The sequence below is a fragment of the Euprymna scolopes genome, chromosome 8, assembly GCF_053919585.1.
Source record: "Euprymna scolopes isolate OS-2025 chromosome 8, ASM5391958v1, whole genome shotgun sequence".
In the NCBI taxonomy this organism is placed as follows: Eukaryota; Metazoa; Mollusca; class Cephalopoda; order Sepiida; family Sepiolidae; genus Euprymna; species Euprymna scolopes.
In genome coordinates this window covers 42,846,180-42,865,544 of record NC_136489.1, presented here as the reverse complement: position 1 = coordinate 42,865,544, position 19,365 = coordinate 42,846,180, and the positions used below count along the sequence as shown (strand labels likewise).

Here is a 19,365-nt window from a genome sequence, read left to right as displayed (position 1 = left end):
ATTATAAATGAATTGATTTTTCTATAATAATAATAATAATAATAATAGTAATAAACTTTGAAATAATCTTTATCGTAGACTATTATACAATTATTTGTGTGTTCGTATGCAGAGTACGGATCGTGAATGTTATTATTTAGAAAAGTAAAAGCATTCAGTTGAGTACTTATGTTACCGTACTGAAATAATGTTATTATTTTGAGAACCATTCTTAACACACGGAGGGAAGGGTGTTTGGTAACTAGGTAACTAGTCTGTACTTCCACCTAATAATTTAATAAAAAAAAAGATCGTAAAAATTGAATTTAACACGAAAATACTATTAAAAAAGCATAGTGACACAAGTGCATAAAACATCAACCAACCATTCTTAACATAGGCTAAAAAAAAAAAACAACAAAAAAAACTATCATCTAATAATTTAATAAATAAAATATAAAAATCCTGCCTAAAGAAAAAAAAAAACACGGACCTAAAAATAAAATAACTTGATTTTTGAAAATTATATTTCTTAGTTGTAAGTACATACGTACTTATGTAAAAAGGGTAGAGGAGGTGTGCGATTGGCGTAAGGTTCGTTCCTGTATCGAATGAAGTCTATGCTACCCGCAAAGTGGAGTGATCGGAAGGGGGGGGGCACGCGTTGCATTATTATTCAGTATCTTTCATCATCATTTAGAAGGAAACTGTTGTATTCAGTGGTTACCGACTAACTCGTTATTTACTTCCTATGTACCACAAGGCCGGAAAGTGTGTTTAGAAGAGGATATGGAGAAGAAACCCAACCCTCTCGAAAGTATAAACCACTGGCTCTATAAAAATAAATATCCATGAATCGAGAGGTCGCCATTTCACGATGGGGCCGCCTCTTGCAATCAGCAAAAAACAAAACAACTCTTCCTCAAAGGGAGGTTACGCCTCAACCAAGGATTGACCCGAGCAGCGATATACTCCACCTTCAACAGAAGAGATTCTGTTAGCATCATTGAAGGCTTTCGTTATCGAATCCTGACAAGTAAGGGCACTATTGATAACCATTAGGCACACCATTTCTGTCGGATTGATTTTATGGGTCAGGTAAAATAGGGTTACTTATGCAGAATACGGATCGTTCTGAAATAACGTTTTTATTTAGAAAAAACCCATTCTCAAGAGGGAGGGCTTTTTTCCCCCTAGTTTTCACTTACACTTTAAAAAGACGACCTAACAGGTTTCTGAGTACGCTGAAAACGAATGTCGCATTTAATTTTTCCGCAAATAAGTAGTTTTCCGAATATTAAGCAATATCATTTCGGCAGATGCGTATTATTTTAGGTTGCAAAATAGCCTCTGATCGAAATAATATAGGGAATTCCCAGAAGATAAAGCTAAGTGACGTTGCAACAAGTTACCTTGTTGCGACTTAGATGTATCTCCGAGGTCTGGTAGTGGACTGGTAGACTGATGATGATGCGCTAAACCTGTCAAAGAGTTGAACAACCCTATGCGGCATACGGCCGCTTTTAAAAGAAAAAAAAAAAAGTGTTGAAAATCACGTGAACACTTCATTCATGCATTCATTCATGCATGTCAATAAACTTAATATAAGGTGAACTAAAGAAGGCTACCGTTTCCTTCGATCATCACAGCCACCGTGGCAGGTAGGTAGTTATTTTCTACACCTCTAACCCTTGCACGTTCAAAAGGGAAAACCGTCTATCAACATGTGGTTAAAATTTAAATTGAAAACGAACCTGTATTTGTTTTGTAAGCACTTACAAAATTGTTTTTTATATAATTTTCAATAAGTTTTTTTGTTTTTTAATGTTTCTTAACATGATTTAGAAATAAAATAATATTGTTTTTTGCGATTAAGTGGAAAAAAAAAATTTACATTTGTTTAGGCGATGTCAATAACATTTTTTATTTTCTGACGTGCAAGGGTTAGAGGCTATTTTACAACATAAAATACACATCTGCCGTAATTTCTTAGAAGAACCGTTTTAATAGTTCACAAAAATTCTGTTTACATTGGGGAGGCGGTGAGGGTGAGGTGTTCTTGTGATGGCAGTTACGGAAAAACATTTAATTAAACTGCCGAAGCAAATCATCTGTTAAAAACTATACAAGTTCTATAATTACATAAAATGTAAAAGTATGTTTTTGTAAACCGCTTGTGAAAACTTACTGACAGTATTATTAGCTTCCTAAATTATGAGATGGAGAGGAAAAAAAATTAATGAATCTTTTAGCAAAAGAGAGTTGCCTCACTCAGAACAGTGACAAATTGTAAAACAACGCAAAAAAAAAAAAAAAAAAAAAAAATCAAGTAGTTTTATTTTATTTTTAATTGGGAAAATCAAATCTATCTCTAGCTAAATGCTAATTATAAATAATTTTTCCTTACCAATACCCCAGATGAGGAGCGACACGTTTTATAAATATCCACGGACACGTGTTTCGTCGGTATTATGACTCATCAGCGTGACTGAACTTAGCGAGATTCGGAAAATACACACACGCACGCACGTGTGGATATATTCATAACTTTGACATTGAGGTACTTATACAAATTTTTAAAGCCTAGCATAACCTTATTTAAGTTTTAGGTTTATTTCGGGGAAAAAAATCGGTTTGGTTCGTTTGTAGGAGACAGCACCGAGCACCGCACGGCGCACCAGCATTGTTGATTAAATAAATGAATGAATATTGGAATAAATGATTTGAAAATGATGTCATAAATGATTAATATTAGCTTCTGGGAATTCGGTTATCCTGACGCTCCGCGTCCGCGCTTCTTTATTTACATTGGAAGTGACGTCACACAAATCTTATAATACGGATGGCTGCAATTGTAAAAATAATTTGTTTTATTTTTCTTTGCTTTTGAGCTCCCTTTTTCTCCCGTTTGTTTTGTTTTCTACAATTAATAAACCAGTTTACAAGTAAATTCAATCTTGGAAACCACTCGTTTGTCGTAATTTTAAACGTTATTTTCATTTTCAGCGACCCCGAAAACCTTTAAGAGTGGTAATTTTAAAGGAATTTGAGGGTGGAGTAATTCTTCATATTTACCTTTTTTTTTTAAATTGAATTGTTAGGTAAACAGAATAGTTACAATACACCCTCCCTTCCCCATGTTAAATAATAGGTTTCTAAATAATAGCGTTAAAAAATAGCTCGGGTCGTAAAGTGCAGGACTGCAGGAGTACCTATAAAAGGTAACGCCGGATCGGAAAAAGAGCTCAAAATGAAAATAAAATAAATTCTCCGCTCAAAATAAGAAATGGGAGAGAAAAAAAAAAAAGTTAAATTCTCCGCTGTGTTAGTAATTAAAAACTAAAACAAATTCTCAAAATGAAAAGAAATGTTAGATTCTCCGCTCAAATACCAATATAACAAATGGGAGAGAAAAAAATTAAACTCGCTAAAACAAATTATTTTTTACTTGTAAACTGGTTTATTAATTGTAGAAAACAAAAACAAACGGGAGAAAAAAGGAGCTCAAAATGAAAGAAAAATGAAACAAATTATTTTTACAATTGTAGCCATCCGTATTATAAGATTTGTGTGACGTCACTTCCAATGTAAATAAAGAAGTGCGGAGCGTCAGGATAACCGGGAATTCTCCTACTTTAAAAAAAATATCTACCGAGCTAATTATAATAGTCTCGATTTACATGCCTCCCCACGAGGGATACACAATAAAAGGGAAGTACTCTGGATAGGGATAAAAACATCACAATTGCCTTGTTGAAAAAGATTTTCCTGTAAAACGAAAACAGAAGACGGTGACATGATCTTCTGAAGTATCGAGAACAAGGACAGAAATCGAACAAATAAATACCACCGGGATATTTATTAGGTGGATACTGGAATACTGGATTGCTATCAGTATTTTAAAAAATTAGTTTCGGGTTTTGAGCGATTCTCGGGACTCTAAAGGCATTTCAAGTGCTCTGCTCAGCAAGCAGCACTACTTGTGTACTGTCTCACCCTTTAAACACAGTTAAAACAACACAAAACTTATCCATGTAGGTGACTAAGAAAAGAACTTCTATTGCCTTTTGTAATATTTAGTTATATCTTTGCTACGTTTTCCTTCTGTTGTCTATCGTAAAACATACCCCCAAATTACTCTATCTTTAAATGGCTTATTTTTTATGAGTTTTATTTTTTTTTTTTATAGAATTTTACAACAGATAATGACTTTATTTATTTATTTTTTTTTTTATAAAAAAAATTAAATGATATTTTTTCGTTTATTCGGAATTTAAACCTATTGTTCTAAAGGAGGTAACTGTAATTTGAAAAATAAATCATTTGTTCTTACGAGAATGTTTTAAGAAAAATTACAATATCATTGCATTATACATTTTTTTATACTGGAGTAGTCGAAAAAAAAAGTTTCTTATAATTCTTATTAAAATAGAACAATGAGTTAAAATTCCGAATCTAATTTTCTATATTTTGCTTTGAAATGTGAGTCTTTATATAAAAACAAATTGTTTAAATCAATCAACAAAGTTTAATAACACACGTTCATCTTTACTGTTAATCTTTTTTTTTTTTTTTCTTTAAATTAAGATTAGTTCAGATTTTCTTTTGTTTACATTTATATGAAAGCGTGTATGAGGTGATATGGCGATCACGCCACACCTTGCGTGAAGCATTAAGCAACTTCCTCTTTTACTTTTTTTTTTCATGTGGTGATTAAATTTACAAGTTAATTTTTTTCAATATATTCTTAGTTTTCCTGATTTTTATTTTTTTTATTTTATTTTTTTTTTAAATTCCGGTGGTAAATTTTTACTTTATTTCCATTTCAATACTCACCTTTAAAATAACGACTGATATGAAGCCTTTATTATCCAATATAATCTCTACTTTTTTCTCTCTCTTGTAGCCACGTTTGAGCGCTTCAGTTAAAATTAATCATTCCAGTTTCTGCTGTCCATTTGGCTGGATCAAAAAAGCTATTTTAGCAAACATTAAAGGTCGCGTCAAAAGCAGAAAGTGTGTGTGTGTGCGCGCGCGCATTTCTCTACCAAATTACTCTGTCAATTTTCAGTCTGCAGACTTGAGATTTTGATATAAGGGGTATTTGAGATTTGGGAAAATCTTTTTAATCGGTTTTCGACCAGAAATTTGGCTGTCAAGGGGTCAAAGTTCAACGATTTGACCTTTGACTACCAAACTCTTCCACCGATTTTGGGTCTAAACACTTGAAATTTTAGATGTAGTTTTTTTTACATGGATCAAACTTTTTAACTTGATTTGAGCCCAAAACATATGTTAAGGGGTCAAAATTGAGGTCAAAGTTAAAGTGTATTCAGACATAGGGCAAGCTTTTTAATCTGTATTTGTCCAAAAAATTGGCTAACAAGAGGATCAAAGTTCAAAAGATTTGACCTTTGCGGTCTCTAGCAAACTATTCAGCAAAGTTTGGGTCTAAACATTTGAAATTTTACATAAAGGGTATTCAGACATGCAGCAAGCTTTTTAATTAGTTTTGGGGCGAAAATTTGGCTGCCAAGAGGTCAAAGTTGAAAGAGTTGACCTTTGCAGACTCTACCAAACTCCTCCGCCAATTTTGGATCCAAACACTTGAAATTTTAGATATAGATTACCTGGACATGAGTAAACATTTTAATATATATATATATATATATATATATATATATATATATATATATATATATATATGCATATGCACATAAAGTTATGAACAGTACATAGGCCCGAGAAAAGCTGGGCTGAACTGCTAGCGTATAAGAAAAACAACATAAGACCATTTTTAATACCTATATGGAATTTTTCCTTCATTCGGTTTCGACCGTGACTGTTAATGTTTGTCAGCCATTCTTAACATGGAAAAGAAGGGGGGGGGGGTTATGTTATCTAAAAAAAGGATAATGTTTAATCAGAAGGGACCATATCTTGCTTATCACTGCTTATCACTGTCTCGTGTGCAGACAATCTTCATTGTACCATATTTAAGTATAAAGTTTGTAAAAATAAAAAGTGAAAAAAATTTTAAAAACACTAACAAATAACTGTTACCAAACGCAATAAAATTTGTTACCTAATTGTATTTTTTTCATGTGTGTTTACTGATCATTACTTATGCATTTGTTATTGTCACTTTTACTTAGCCAAGCAAACATGGTTTCCGTTATTGCTGCCAATTTAGTGACAAATTTCAGGTTTAAAAGATAATAAAAAAAAGCGTTAGTGGAAGTCTGAGGGTGGTTGCCAATTGGATTAGAATAATCTTTGCATTTTTTCATAGAATCAGTAAACATAGAATCAGTTTAGCAGAAAAGTTATTTTTCTGACATTTGGTAACAATTATTTGGTTTTTATCCCTTTTTTTCTTAACTATACTGCACAATCGACACATTTTCATTTATAATTTTCAGACTGATTTTATCATCTTGTGTTATCACGATACATAAGCTGTTTTGTGCTCTGACTTTCTTCAGGTGCTTGTCTTAAACGTGTCTTGAAATTTTGGATGCAACATTTTTATTAGAGCCTGGGGAATAAACAGTTTGAATTCCGTTTCCAGGCTGTGCGACATTTTAAAACTGGTTTTCTTATCTTCACCATGATGTGTCTATGGGACTGAGACATTGCTTAAATTTTACAGGTTATCCTTAGTTTCTAAGAAGAGTTGCAGAACGAGAGGTTTTGGAATGCGTCTGAATTGGACACATGAGACTCGTAGGTGTTGAAGTTGATTATAAATATAATCATGAATAAGAATTCTTAGCTGTCTAAATCTGACTTTATATTTTTCCAACTGCATAACTCTGGTTTGGAATTATATCTTAAGCAAAGGCAACAAGGCGATCTAAAATAATATTAAAAAGTCCTGAAAATTGGATCCAAGCGTTTTTTCGTTTTCACATTTCATGAACAATGTTTCTGACAAAGTTTCTGTTTTCTGCATCAGAATTTATCCATTGAACTCTAATCATTAGCTAATTTTTGACTTTGAAGTTGTAATTTTTTTCTTTACGTAAAATGGCTTCATGCCTTTTCTGGAGTGATGTCCATTAAAAACAGATTATGTCTTGAGGCACCAAATTTGGACAAATGTTCTATGAAGACTGCATGTGTTCCAATTAGTTGCTCTGTCAATCGTTTTATGGTCATACTGTGTTTAAAATTTTTGCAGAACTTGAGTTTTTACACAACGTATAGTTGGAAATTATGGTAAGTGGTCAGTGTTGTTGGCAACCCAAAAACAAGAAAAAGAAAACTTAAATAATAATAAGTACAAAAACTTGTTAGGGGAGAAAAGATAAGTTGGAAAAATCTACTGGTGCTAATTTTTGCTTAGAGGATTTTGAAACTCAATACATGCTTTTATTTATCCCCTTAAAGTCAAACTTTAAGTCTTTGATCCGTTGGCAACTTCAGTCCCTTTTTGGACTGGTCAGCTGCCTTCTACTGAGCTCTCAAAGCATCAGTTCTTTTATTGAGAACTTTCACTTGAGGTTTGTAATTTACAACCCAAGCACAAATCGTGTATTTTCTGCTATCGGTCTATCAACGAGAACCTTAGTTTCACCTAAAAACGTGGACTCTAACAGCAAGTTATAATATGTAGGCTGCATCATATTTCAAGAATAGCACACTTTCCTATTTATTGACAGATAAGTATATTCATGATTAATATCAAATATATTAGGTGCACTCGTGTGACCTTTTTAATTTGGTAACATAAATTGTTTTTAATTGATCTGAGGTGAAAATTATTTTGTAATTGTTCAAAAAGGTATATCATTAAAGCAAGTGAACATCTGAAAAAAATGAAACAAACACAAATACGTTCAGTTGAATAACTCCACAGCTCCATTGTCCAATTAGTTTGAGTTTCCACATGGGTTCAAGAAAGTAAAGTTTGTAGGATTAGTACACACAGATGAATAAAATTTTTGCAGAATTACTTCACATCTCCCACCCTTGAGGTACAGGTCTCTTTCAGCCCTTTTTATATTATAGTCCATCAGTGCTCTTGGAACCCTTTTCAAGGCAGGAGCTGTGGGCAGGTTGTGCACCGGTGGTGCAGCTACATTTTCTATAGGGTTCATGGCAGGGGTCTCAATAATAGGGTTGCATTGTGTTTCCATGGGTAATCCTTCAGCCAACCTCATTTCAGAGGGTGACAGGATCAGAATTCCTGAGAATGATCCACCAGTCGCTGATGGGCCACTAGATATGTGATAAAAGGCTTGATTGGCATGCATTGACATAAGAAGCGTCGGTTGATCAATGATGTTCTGCCTGAACCAAGCAGCTTAATAGTGTACTGCCTGAATTTTTGGGACTGGATCTGACTCTGTGTGCGCCATCGCTTGTTTTTTCAAGAGACCAGAACATGTGTACTGATGGGTAGTGGGTGCAGTTCCTTTATTTTGCAATTGTATTCTGCCATGATGGCCGGGTGTTTCTTATGAAATTGAAAATTTCAGTTTTGAGCCGTAATCAACCAGTTTTGAAGTTGGTAGCTTTTGGATTTATTTGGGAGAGCGTTGCAGAGCTGCCTATGGAAAAAATCTGTTCAGGGCTCAATTTACCGTCCTGAAGTGGAGTGTTTCAACATTGGAGGATTGCTTTAACTAGCATTAGTGTTGAGGGACCCTTGGGATGAAATGTTTTCCCATCCGAATAATGTTTTGCTGTATTTACAGCAATTTCTGCCCTCTTGTTTGATTGTTCATATCCCACCAAAGAGAGCCAGTGTCTGACACCAAGATGTTAAGAAGTTTTTAAATGTAGTAGCTGTGAATTGTGGACCATCATCAGAGGCTACTTCCTCAGGAACCCCATAAATTGAAAAATACTCTCTGACAATCTCAACCAACAGAGTGGATGTGGCTTCCCCCAGTTTAAAATGGCACACATTGATTCAGCCATTAAAACGATCAGTGATAACAAGGTAACTGAAATGATCAATAAAAAACGTCCATGCACGCGTGTTGAAATGGGTACTCAGAAAGGTCTGTAAGAATCAATGGTTTGGCTTGTTGCGACTTACGATACACATTACATGTTTTCACACAACATCTCTGGTAGTTGGTGATATCTCTGTGCATGCCTGGCCAGTTTACACATTGGTTGGCTTGAGCACTCATGGGCGTAGAACCTTGGTGTGCAGAGTGCGGGTGTTCCAAAACCTGTCTTCGCAAAAGAGGTGGGATAATAAGATGATCATCCAAAAACAGAAGTCCATCAATAAATGATAGCCTGTTGCGTACTTCCCAGAAATCACGGAAAGCAGAGTCCAACATTGTGCATTTGTTAGGAAACCCTTCATGTACTGTACAGGTGAGCAGTCTGGTCAGTTGGTGGGATAGATGTGATAGTGTGGTATACAATCCAATCTGTACAAAATTTTCGAAATTGATATTGTCATCTCCGGAATAATGCTGGATGATTTCACCAATGTAGATGGATGTCTGTATGCAAGCTCCCTCCAAGTTTCCGAGGCATGCCCACTATATTGTTTTCCCATGTGCAGGATTGTGTTGATCACCGAGAGTAGTAATGTTCAATGCCGTTAATATGCCTTTGCCCAACTCGGGAAGGTTGTTTGAGGTCCAAGCGGTGTTTGTGAAAAATGTCAGCATATGTAAGAGCAGAGTCTTGTGGTATGCCTGCTTGTTGAAGCAATGATGCCCAGTCAGGATTGGTGAGATTCTCTTTTCGTAGCACCATGTTCAAGTAGACTTAAGATATATCATCAAAGCCAGTCAACATCTGAAAAAGGAAACCAACACAAATACGTTCGGATGAATAACTGCACAGAACATGGATCTAAGTTAAGCCTAAGCAAATAATTTTTCCAGTTCAACCTAAAACGTATAACTTTTCAAATTGTAATCACAATTCAATTTGACTATTTTCTATCAACTGTCATCTCAGTCATGAGGAATACACACTTTCAAAATTATGATTTTATCATGACCTTTTCAACTTTGATTATTCATAATCGAAATTGATAATTTTGGTTGTCACTTGAATACAAAGAATATGATCTGTTAAATTGTTCATAAAAAATATTATTGCCTCCAATTTCTGTTCATTATTTAATGACTTATTTGATTCAATTGATTAATATTGTACTAGTGAAATTACCCCATTGTGTCACACTGATTATTGCAACTTTAACCTTGCCTCTTAGTAGAAAATGTGCCCCCCCCTTTTTTGTTTATTATTAACTAGTAGGACTATCCTGCATTGCCAAGGGCAAAAATGTAAACTATTTCTATTAAACCAAATGAGTACAAAACACTGAAGAACTGTCTATCCTGACGAAACTCAACCCAGTTGACCCTCAAAAGTTGATAAACTAGATTAGTTTGGTGTTTGCTGCAGATTAACCCAATCAAAACCATGCACTTTGCGCACATGCTTTCGTGAAGTGTTTGTTTCTGTTTCTTAGCAACAAACCAGTCAAATTATAGTTAGGTCATCTGATTTTAATCCAGTTTGTGTTGAAAATATTTCCAAATAATATATACAGCTATGTGTGTGTGTATGTATGTATGATATACATACATACATACATACACACACACATGGTTGTATATATTATATCTATATCTCAAGTCATCCCATAAGTTCTGTCCGAATTCATGAATAAAGAAAAGAATTGACCAAATGTTACATTTTATTAAAGATTCATCAATATACTTTCCTAGATTATCTATGACTTCCTTCCATCTATTAAGAAGCTTATTAATTTATCACTGTAAAATCTTTTTGGCTTTGATTCAAAGAATTCACAAATTTCAGTTTCAACATTTTTCTGCATTTTACTCATTAGATTTATGTTGGTACCTATGAATTTCCATTAATCGCTTAAAAATGATTTTCTTTGTAAAAATAAAACTACTTGATGAACTGATACAGACTAGTTTAGGAATGTTTTCTGGTCAGATGAATCAAGATGTTGTCTTGCTCCCGAACGATGTATATATATATGCTACATCAATTTCCTCTATACATAATCATCCTCCACTTCACCTTTTTTAAAAGATGAGATTAACCGATTGTTGAAAATGCAGTACACGAAAAACAAAGGTTTTTTATTTCATCTGTTGTTGACTGTTAAACTCTTATTAAATTACTTTCTTTTCCTTCAGTCTAGTTTCAAGGTGTAACACTAATGTAGTACAGTCTGCATTCATGCCAGGTGTTCATAGAATTTGTTACACCATTCTATGATATAAAATTGATATAATTATTGTAATAAAGCTATACCTGAAAAAATATTGTTGTATACAAAGACTGCTGTTTTGATTTGGGTTTTAAATTCATGGCTGATTGCTTTTCATCTCTCTCTCCATATATATATATATATATATATATATATATATATATATATATATATATATAGTGACCGCCAATTGATCAAAAACGGCTTTTCCTAAAGCTTATTAAAATCCGTTATTTCTGATCAACTTTTACCAGACAAATAAAACGTTGAAGTTTATTATGTTAAAAGCAGAATAATATAATCCTTTTCTAAATTTTTAATAGAATTGTAAGTTTTAAATGAAAAAAAGAAAAGAAAAAAAACTCGTTTGACCCAGTTTTTGCTGAATGTCAACAAAACATAAATATTTTTTTTAAAAGGTTTTCCAATCCATTAAACTAACCTTTATTTCTAAAGAAAATTTACTATGATTGGCTATAAGAATATGCAAAAATATGAGAATATAATTAACTTATATTTAAATAAATTCAAATAATTCAATTATTTAGCAGAATCTCATACATTTTAGGAACCATGTGCTTACTGTTGCCCTCTTGGATTTTATGTATGGGAACCCAGTTGCGTTTAAATATTTATTTAAGCATTTTCCTGGACCTTAATGTAACTAGACAGGCAAATAGATTTTTTTAAACAATTGAATTAAATTATAATTAACGTCATTTATACTAAAATGTTATTTTTAGCTTTATAATTTTTTTCCTTCATAATAATTGATCAATCAAGCTTTAAATTTTTCCTGCTTTTTTTTTCTATTTTTACATCAAACATAGATTTTTAGCATTATATTTCTCAGTTTTAATATCACTTTTTGTCAGTTTTTAATTTCATAACTAAAATCATTTTCCTTATTTTCTAATTAATAATAAGTTATGCTAAGGGACAAATGAGGTAGGGAAGGGACATGAAGTCCCCGAAAAATATATTTATACAATGAATATGAAAACAAAAGTTACACCCTTATAAAGTGCATTCTTTACTGATCAATCGGTGATAATTTTATATTGATTAGATAATTACCTGATTTTTGGTAGATTTTTAAAGACAGATTCTGTTACAAAAAATCAAAAACACTCCATAAATTTGGTGGTCATTATATATATATATATATATACTAGCAAAAGTACCCATCGTTGACTGGGTTCAAAAGCAGCCTACAGAAAATGGACTCTGATTTATGAAAGTATGATAGCTTATGAAAAGGAAGGGTTGTAAAGAGATAGCTTCGAATTTGAGGGTATCAAAGCAAACTATGATGAAAGTAAAAATATAATAGATAAACTCCACAATTTATTATACCATACCTGTTCACACTGAAACACTTATCACAATATTCTGTGGATCTATATTAAAAAACCTTGTTAAACTTTGACATATTTCCATTCTATGGCGGTCAGGCACGAACGAACACCCCATAATTTTATTATATCATATTTCTTCAAACTGAAACATAATTATCAAAGTATACTTACGCAGATAGATATGAAAAGTCTTTATTAAAGTTTGTGCCTATTTCCATTCTATGAAGGCCAGGCGCGAATGCAGACCCCACAATTTTATTATATCCTCCCTATTTAAGTTAAAACGTACTTATCAAAGTATTATGTACATCTATATAAAAAACACTTGTAAACGTTTTTTTTTTTTTTTTTTTAATTTTTAAATTTTTTATTTCCATACTTTGTCGACCAGGTGCGTACGCAGACCCCACAATTTTAATAAATCATCATTATGCCAGATCAAACATACCCATTCCTGTGTCTCGATACATCTATCATTATATGATCAGTTTTCTATAATAGTCAACCCTATAGGAGCCTATGCGTGACCAGACACACACACACACACACAGACGTTCAGCTTTATATATATATATATATAGAGAGAGAGAGAGAGAGATAGACTTTTTAGTCTATGAGCAAAAGTTAAAGGCCATTGACTTAAAATGATTGCTTTGTCAAATTGATGGCTGATTATGATTAAATTTATGCTCATTTTTGCATTAAATACTAATCCATAACTGTGCAGTGAGTAGATACCATAATACTTAGTTCGCTGCACCTTGTCATAACAAAGCTGGTTGCAAAATTTCTGCTAGATCAACTCAGTAGTTTCCAAGAATTATAGAAAATATATAAACCTTTAAATACTTTAATTGAATCTATCTGGAATTGTTTTCTTTCTTTTCAAGAAGCATCCGAATTAATCCGAAATTTCCAGTTCTTGGAATTGCTTAAATGTCGGTTAATCAGATAATTTATTCAAGATTATTTTCAATTTGATTGGTTCAAAATGTTATAATTTAATTTTAGAAATTGGTTTCCATTCTGTTAGGAATCCGTTGTTATTATTATTATTACTAGGTTTTTGATTCTTTGCCAAAAAGAAAATAAGACCTCACATTCTAAGTATTTGATTGGTAAAAGAAAGTAAGTCGGTTAAGTGTTCATTTGTTTTTTTGTAAATATTGGTCAAGAGATACCAAAATATTCTATCAGCACATTTTGAACATCAAATATAGTTGTAATCACTTTGTAAGGAATTTTTTGGTGCCATTTATTATGTGTGTTTTGTGATTTTCTATTTGAAACTTAAGATACAACAGATTTATCTTTTTATTTTAACTCGGATGACATCCTTTCTCCTAACGAGTGGATGGGTAGCAGTGCATACAATCTACGTGCAGTCTTAATGCATTTGCTAGCAGATCAAGTGGAGGTTTTCAGTGTATCTAACACAAGATGGCTGCTGCTTTGAAGTTGCGTGTATGCACACATATATATATATACACACACACACACACACACACATTTTGAACCCAGTCTTCATTTTGTGCATGTGTTTCTATAACAAAGACCCGTCGAGAAAGAGGAAGACTATATTAAAAAATTTTAAGGCAAAAAATATTACATGGGTTAAAATAAATGATTTTTTTAAAAATAGATGATTTTTTTTTTGTAGTTATAAAATACTAGCCTGGGTGTCTGGCATTGCCTGGATGTTTAGAAGTGTGTGTTGAGCAAAAAACAAAAACAAAAAAAGTTGTAGTAGGCAGGCAGGCTCGAATCCGTACCATGAAGGAGGAGAAGAATGTGAAAAAAAATGTGATGTATTTGCCGTTATGCCCATCGCCAAACCGGAAGTGGCGAAGGTTTAAATTAAGGCTAGTCAATTGAAAAGAGAGAATGACTTTTGAAAAAGCGACCCCTCCCTGTTAAAAAGTGCTCACTTGAGAGTTAAGGAATTAATGGTTTTAGCCAATTTTTTTATATTTGCCGTCCGAAGGGTCGAGCTTCAAAACGATACCGATCTTGTGAAAATCTGTCGCCTCTGTCAAAAGTTTTAGGCAAACATACATACATACATACATTTTAAACAGACAGGTGAGATTTATATTATAGATAACATTGGTTAAATAGATGATTTTTTTTATTATAAAATGTTACATTTGTTAAATGATTTTGAATAAACAGACAACATGCCTTTTAAACTACATTTAGGATTCAAATATTTTATTTAAAATAACATGAGTCCAGGAGATTTCTAATTAAAATAAAACCATTTCTAAATTTTTGGTAAAAAAACAAAAAAGCAAACAATTTCTCTAAATATTGAAAATCAATAAGAAAAAGGTGAGTTTAAAAATATATCTAATTAATTTTTAATAAAATATTTGCATCTTAAACATGGTTTCAAAAGCATTTTATCTGGTTATTCAAAATTTTAAATTTCCTCAAGGTGTTTTAGTTAGCTACTTTTTTTTTTTTTTTTTTTTTTTTTGACAAATCTTTTTTAGTTTTATGAAAATAACAACGGTCAATAAGACTTTTTTTTATTTTATTGATTTTTTTTTTTTAAGTATAATATATATATATATATAATTACTTATGCCTGAAAGTATCCTGTACCTCTACAAGGCCACCATTCACCCATGTATGGAGTATTGTTGTCACATTTGGGCTGATGCACCTGCTACTAGTCTCTCGCTCTGGGGCAGAGTTCAGAAGAGAGTCGCCAACCTGATAGGTCCTAAACTGTTATCCAAGCTTCAACCAATGTTCCATCGACGAAATGTTGCATTTTTCTGCCTGTTTTACAAGTATTTTGACCAACTACAAGCCCTTGTACTCCCTCGACATAAATACCCCCGATGAACACGACAAGCAGCCAAGTCCCACCTCTACACAATAGAGATCCATAGATGTAAGAAAGCCTTCTACTCTAATAGTTTCTTCCCCAGAACTGCTAGACTCTGGAACTCTCTTCCGAGTTCATGTTTTTCGAACTGTATTGACATACAGAAGTTCAAGTGTAATGTGAATAGACCTCTTGCTGCTCGACTCCCTACATAGTGTCCCTGCAACTTTTGTCCCGGATAGTAACCCCCTACATCAAAGTGGCACTGTGCTTTATTTGGGGTGAAAATGGAATAAATAATAAATAAATATATATATATATATATATATATATATATATATATATATATATATATATATATATATATATATGAAAAATAAGTTTTAAAAAACATATTTAACCTGAAACACCTGTATCAGATGTTATAATGTTGAAAACTGCATCTTCTTCAACTCTAGTAATTACAACATCTTCAACATTATCATTGTAACCTTTCATACAGCGTGTAGACATTTGGATGCTTCAGTTAAGTGAAAATATATTCTTAACTAAAATGGAAATTTCATGGTGTTAAAATGTCATAGCTAACAAGTTTGCGATGACAGTATGAATATAACCAGAAAATCCGTTTTGGTATATAATACTCTTGCAGTACTAAGCAAATTTTGTTTTTTGCTTTTGAAAATTAAGTTAAGATTGCATTGCTTTTTTTTTTTTTTTTTTTTTTTTTTATTTGCTTCCTGACTTATAATGTACCAAAAATTGATGTTGCTTTTTTCCCCCCTTTATATTTGCAAAACTTGATTATGTTCTGTAAAGCCCCCCCCCCCCCAAAAAAAAGCAACCAAACCAAACTCCATAAATAAATATTTCAATATATAAAGAACTTGAAGCATAAAACTTTTACCAAAATGACTGAATTCGGTATGAAATAACTTGAAAAGGGTTGATACACCTAAAACAAACCAACCAAGCCTAGTGTTTACGTTGCTTGTTATAATCTGAAAAGAAGCCATACAACTGAAACCTGTTTAGCCGTACCTCTTCTACTCAGCATATGATGAAGGGACATAAACAGGTGGGTAGCTAGTCGCAGTCATACGAGGGACGTGCAATAAGTAATGCCCTTGACCCACTTCTAGTTGTCTGATCTAGCTGAAATTTTGCACGTGCAATGATTTATATCTCTATGGGTTATGTGGCAAATTACAACTCTGAACTAATTGTGGTTTCTTTTTACAGGTGTTTGAACTGAGTCAGGTGTGAAATGGAGCCTGTTGAATGTCGAGCAGTGATCCGGTTTTTGCATTTGAAAGGACGCACACCACAGGAGACTTTTGATGAAATGAAAGAAACTTATGGTGATAATGCCTCATCATATGACCTTGTAAAACGCTGGCATCGTGAATTCAAACATGGCCGGAAGTCTGTGGAAACAGCTCCCAGACCTGCTCGCCCCCCTCCCCTTCTGTCATTGATGAGGCATCTGTCCGTCAAGTTGAGGCTGCCATTTTGGAAGATCAGCGCATTACTATTCGCCAAATAGCCCAAGATGTCAAGATTAGTACAGGGTCTGTGGAAACTATCATTCATAACCATTTGCATATGCATAAGGTCTGCCAGATGGATTCCCAGGTTGCTCACACCATTCCAGAAATGAGAATGCGTCGAATGCTCGAGGATGAATTTGGAGATGTGCCAAGAAGATGAGTCAAAGTTTTTCAAAAGACTGATTACACAGGATGAAACCTGGGTCCATCACTATGATCCAGAGACCAAAGCCCAGTCAGTGCAGTGAAAGCACTTGGACTCATCACCTCCAAAGAAGGCAAGGGTGCAGCCCTCCACTGGCAAGGTCATGCTCACAGTTTTCTGGGACCAGGACGGAGTAGTGATGACAGATTTCCTGGCAAAGGGTACCACAATTACAAGAGCCTATTATGCTTCACTTTTGAGGAAATTAGGGGGAGTTATCAAAATCAAGAGGCGGGGCAAGATCAGCAAAGGTACCCTCCTTCTGAAGGACAACGCTCCGGTCCACAACTTGCATGTCGCCAGATCAGAAGTACGGGCATGTGGTTATGAAATCCTTCCTCATCCTCCCTACTCTCCTGACCTTGCACCCTCTGACTTTCATCTCTTCCCAGCCATAAAGTTGTTTTTGAAAGGAAAGCATTTCCCAGATGATGCAGCCTTGATTTCTGAAGTCATGTCGTGGTTGGAGAATCAAACTGAGGTGTTCTACAAAAACGGTCTCCAGAGCTGCATCAAACGATAACTCTGGGTGGTTCCTATTTAGAGAAAGACTCATAACTGTGCCAAGTTTCGTTGCTCTACTGCTATGGGAAGCGGGTCAAGGGCATTACTTATTGCATGCCCCTTGTATTGTATACAGATGTGTATGATAGAACTGCACTTCTGATGATCAGGTTTGCTGTAAATTTCAGTAAAGAGTTAAGGCATGCACCTTTTTAAATTATAAGCTCTATCTAAGAGTATTGAGCACGGTCTGTGTGCAAAAATCAACCGTTTTGGATTGGATCTGTTTCAACACTGATAGTTTTATTTTTTTTCATGTTTTTGTTGCACTTACAAATATTAAATTTATCTATTGTTTGGCAACAATATTGATATAGATTAGCGATGGGCAAAATGGAGGTGGGTTGTAATGTTTGTTTTGATGGAGTCTCTCTTTAAAAATCTACCAAAAATCAGGTACTTATCTAATCAGTATGAATTTTTCACTGATTATTAAGTGAAGAACAACATTGGTTTTTCTGTATTTGGCCATATCTAATATAGATATATAATTTTCAACTAAAATTTGTTAAAAGTACAAAATGTACACAACGTAAAATGTTCAATTTAAATTTTTTATGCCTTTGTCGAGTTTATAAACTGCACTTTGAAAATTGATGAAAAAATTTCAAATGAAATCTTTTACCTTTTTTTTAATTTTTAAAGTTAATACAAAAACATTTTGTTTAACCATTTTCATTCCTTGTAAGAAATGGTTTTCTATCTTGTATCTCATTTTATAAGATTGTATTGTACATAATTTTTTTTAATGTGATTTAAAAAAAATGAATATGCTTTTGCATTCCTGTAACAAATTGAAATTATTTTTTTTGTTTCAATATTCTACTTGGATGAAAAAGTAAAGTGTAATTAAAGAATGATTAAAATCTGATTTTAAAGCCTAAAAAAAAAAAAGCTACAATTAAATCTACTGTTCTGCCCTCCGCCCCCCGCCTTTACTTCTATGTTTCCTTTGTATCTCTATTTTCATACTCTCTCTCAGCTCTCATGTATATTCCATTTAGGATATCGAACACTGTTTAATACAACATACGACTTGATAAGAGTAAAATTATTACATGTACGAGTTTATATTTAGAGTATTGAGTATATTTGGATTCAACATCTACAACGTTCCAAGTGGCCTATTGCATTATTGTGGACACGTGTTACATAAGTCGGGAGGCCTCCAAAACACTACTAAAAGCTATAATTAAAATTAAGGAGGCCTCCAGATTACTACTAAAAACAAGTTACGAAGCACTAACCCTAGAAGAGAAAATATTTTTTTAAGTGAGCCATGGAAAAAAAAAACTTCTCCCATCCCTAGAAGAGATACTATTTTTATGTGAGTATTGAAAAAAACAAAAAAAAACACAGACCTCCAGAGAGCTACTAAAATCAAGTTTTTAGCCCCTAGAAGAAAAATTAAACTACTCGCTGATTTTATGTGAATTTTGTTGTACAACCTTTTCTTTCTATCATGCTTTTGTTTGTTTCATATAGGTAGAATTCTGTACAAGTACTTTATTTTCTTATTTAAGAGTGACTTATCTTGTCTTTGCTAACAGTAATGTGCTGTACACTACTTTTATTTGTAAAAAAAAACATTTTAAAATAAGTTAAAATACAACTTATCCATGTAAGTAAAAAAGTAACTT

General features: G+C 33.2%; 1 protein-coding gene across 2 annotated transcripts in view; it reads left to right on the top strand.

The window, feature by feature from the left end:
• Window positions 1–19,365, top strand: part of LOC145283531 (mitochondrial proton/calcium exchanger protein-like) — a 133,528-nt gene that overhangs the window by 14,982 nt on the left and 99,181 nt on the right. The gene's annotated exons all lie outside the window — the stretch shown is intronic.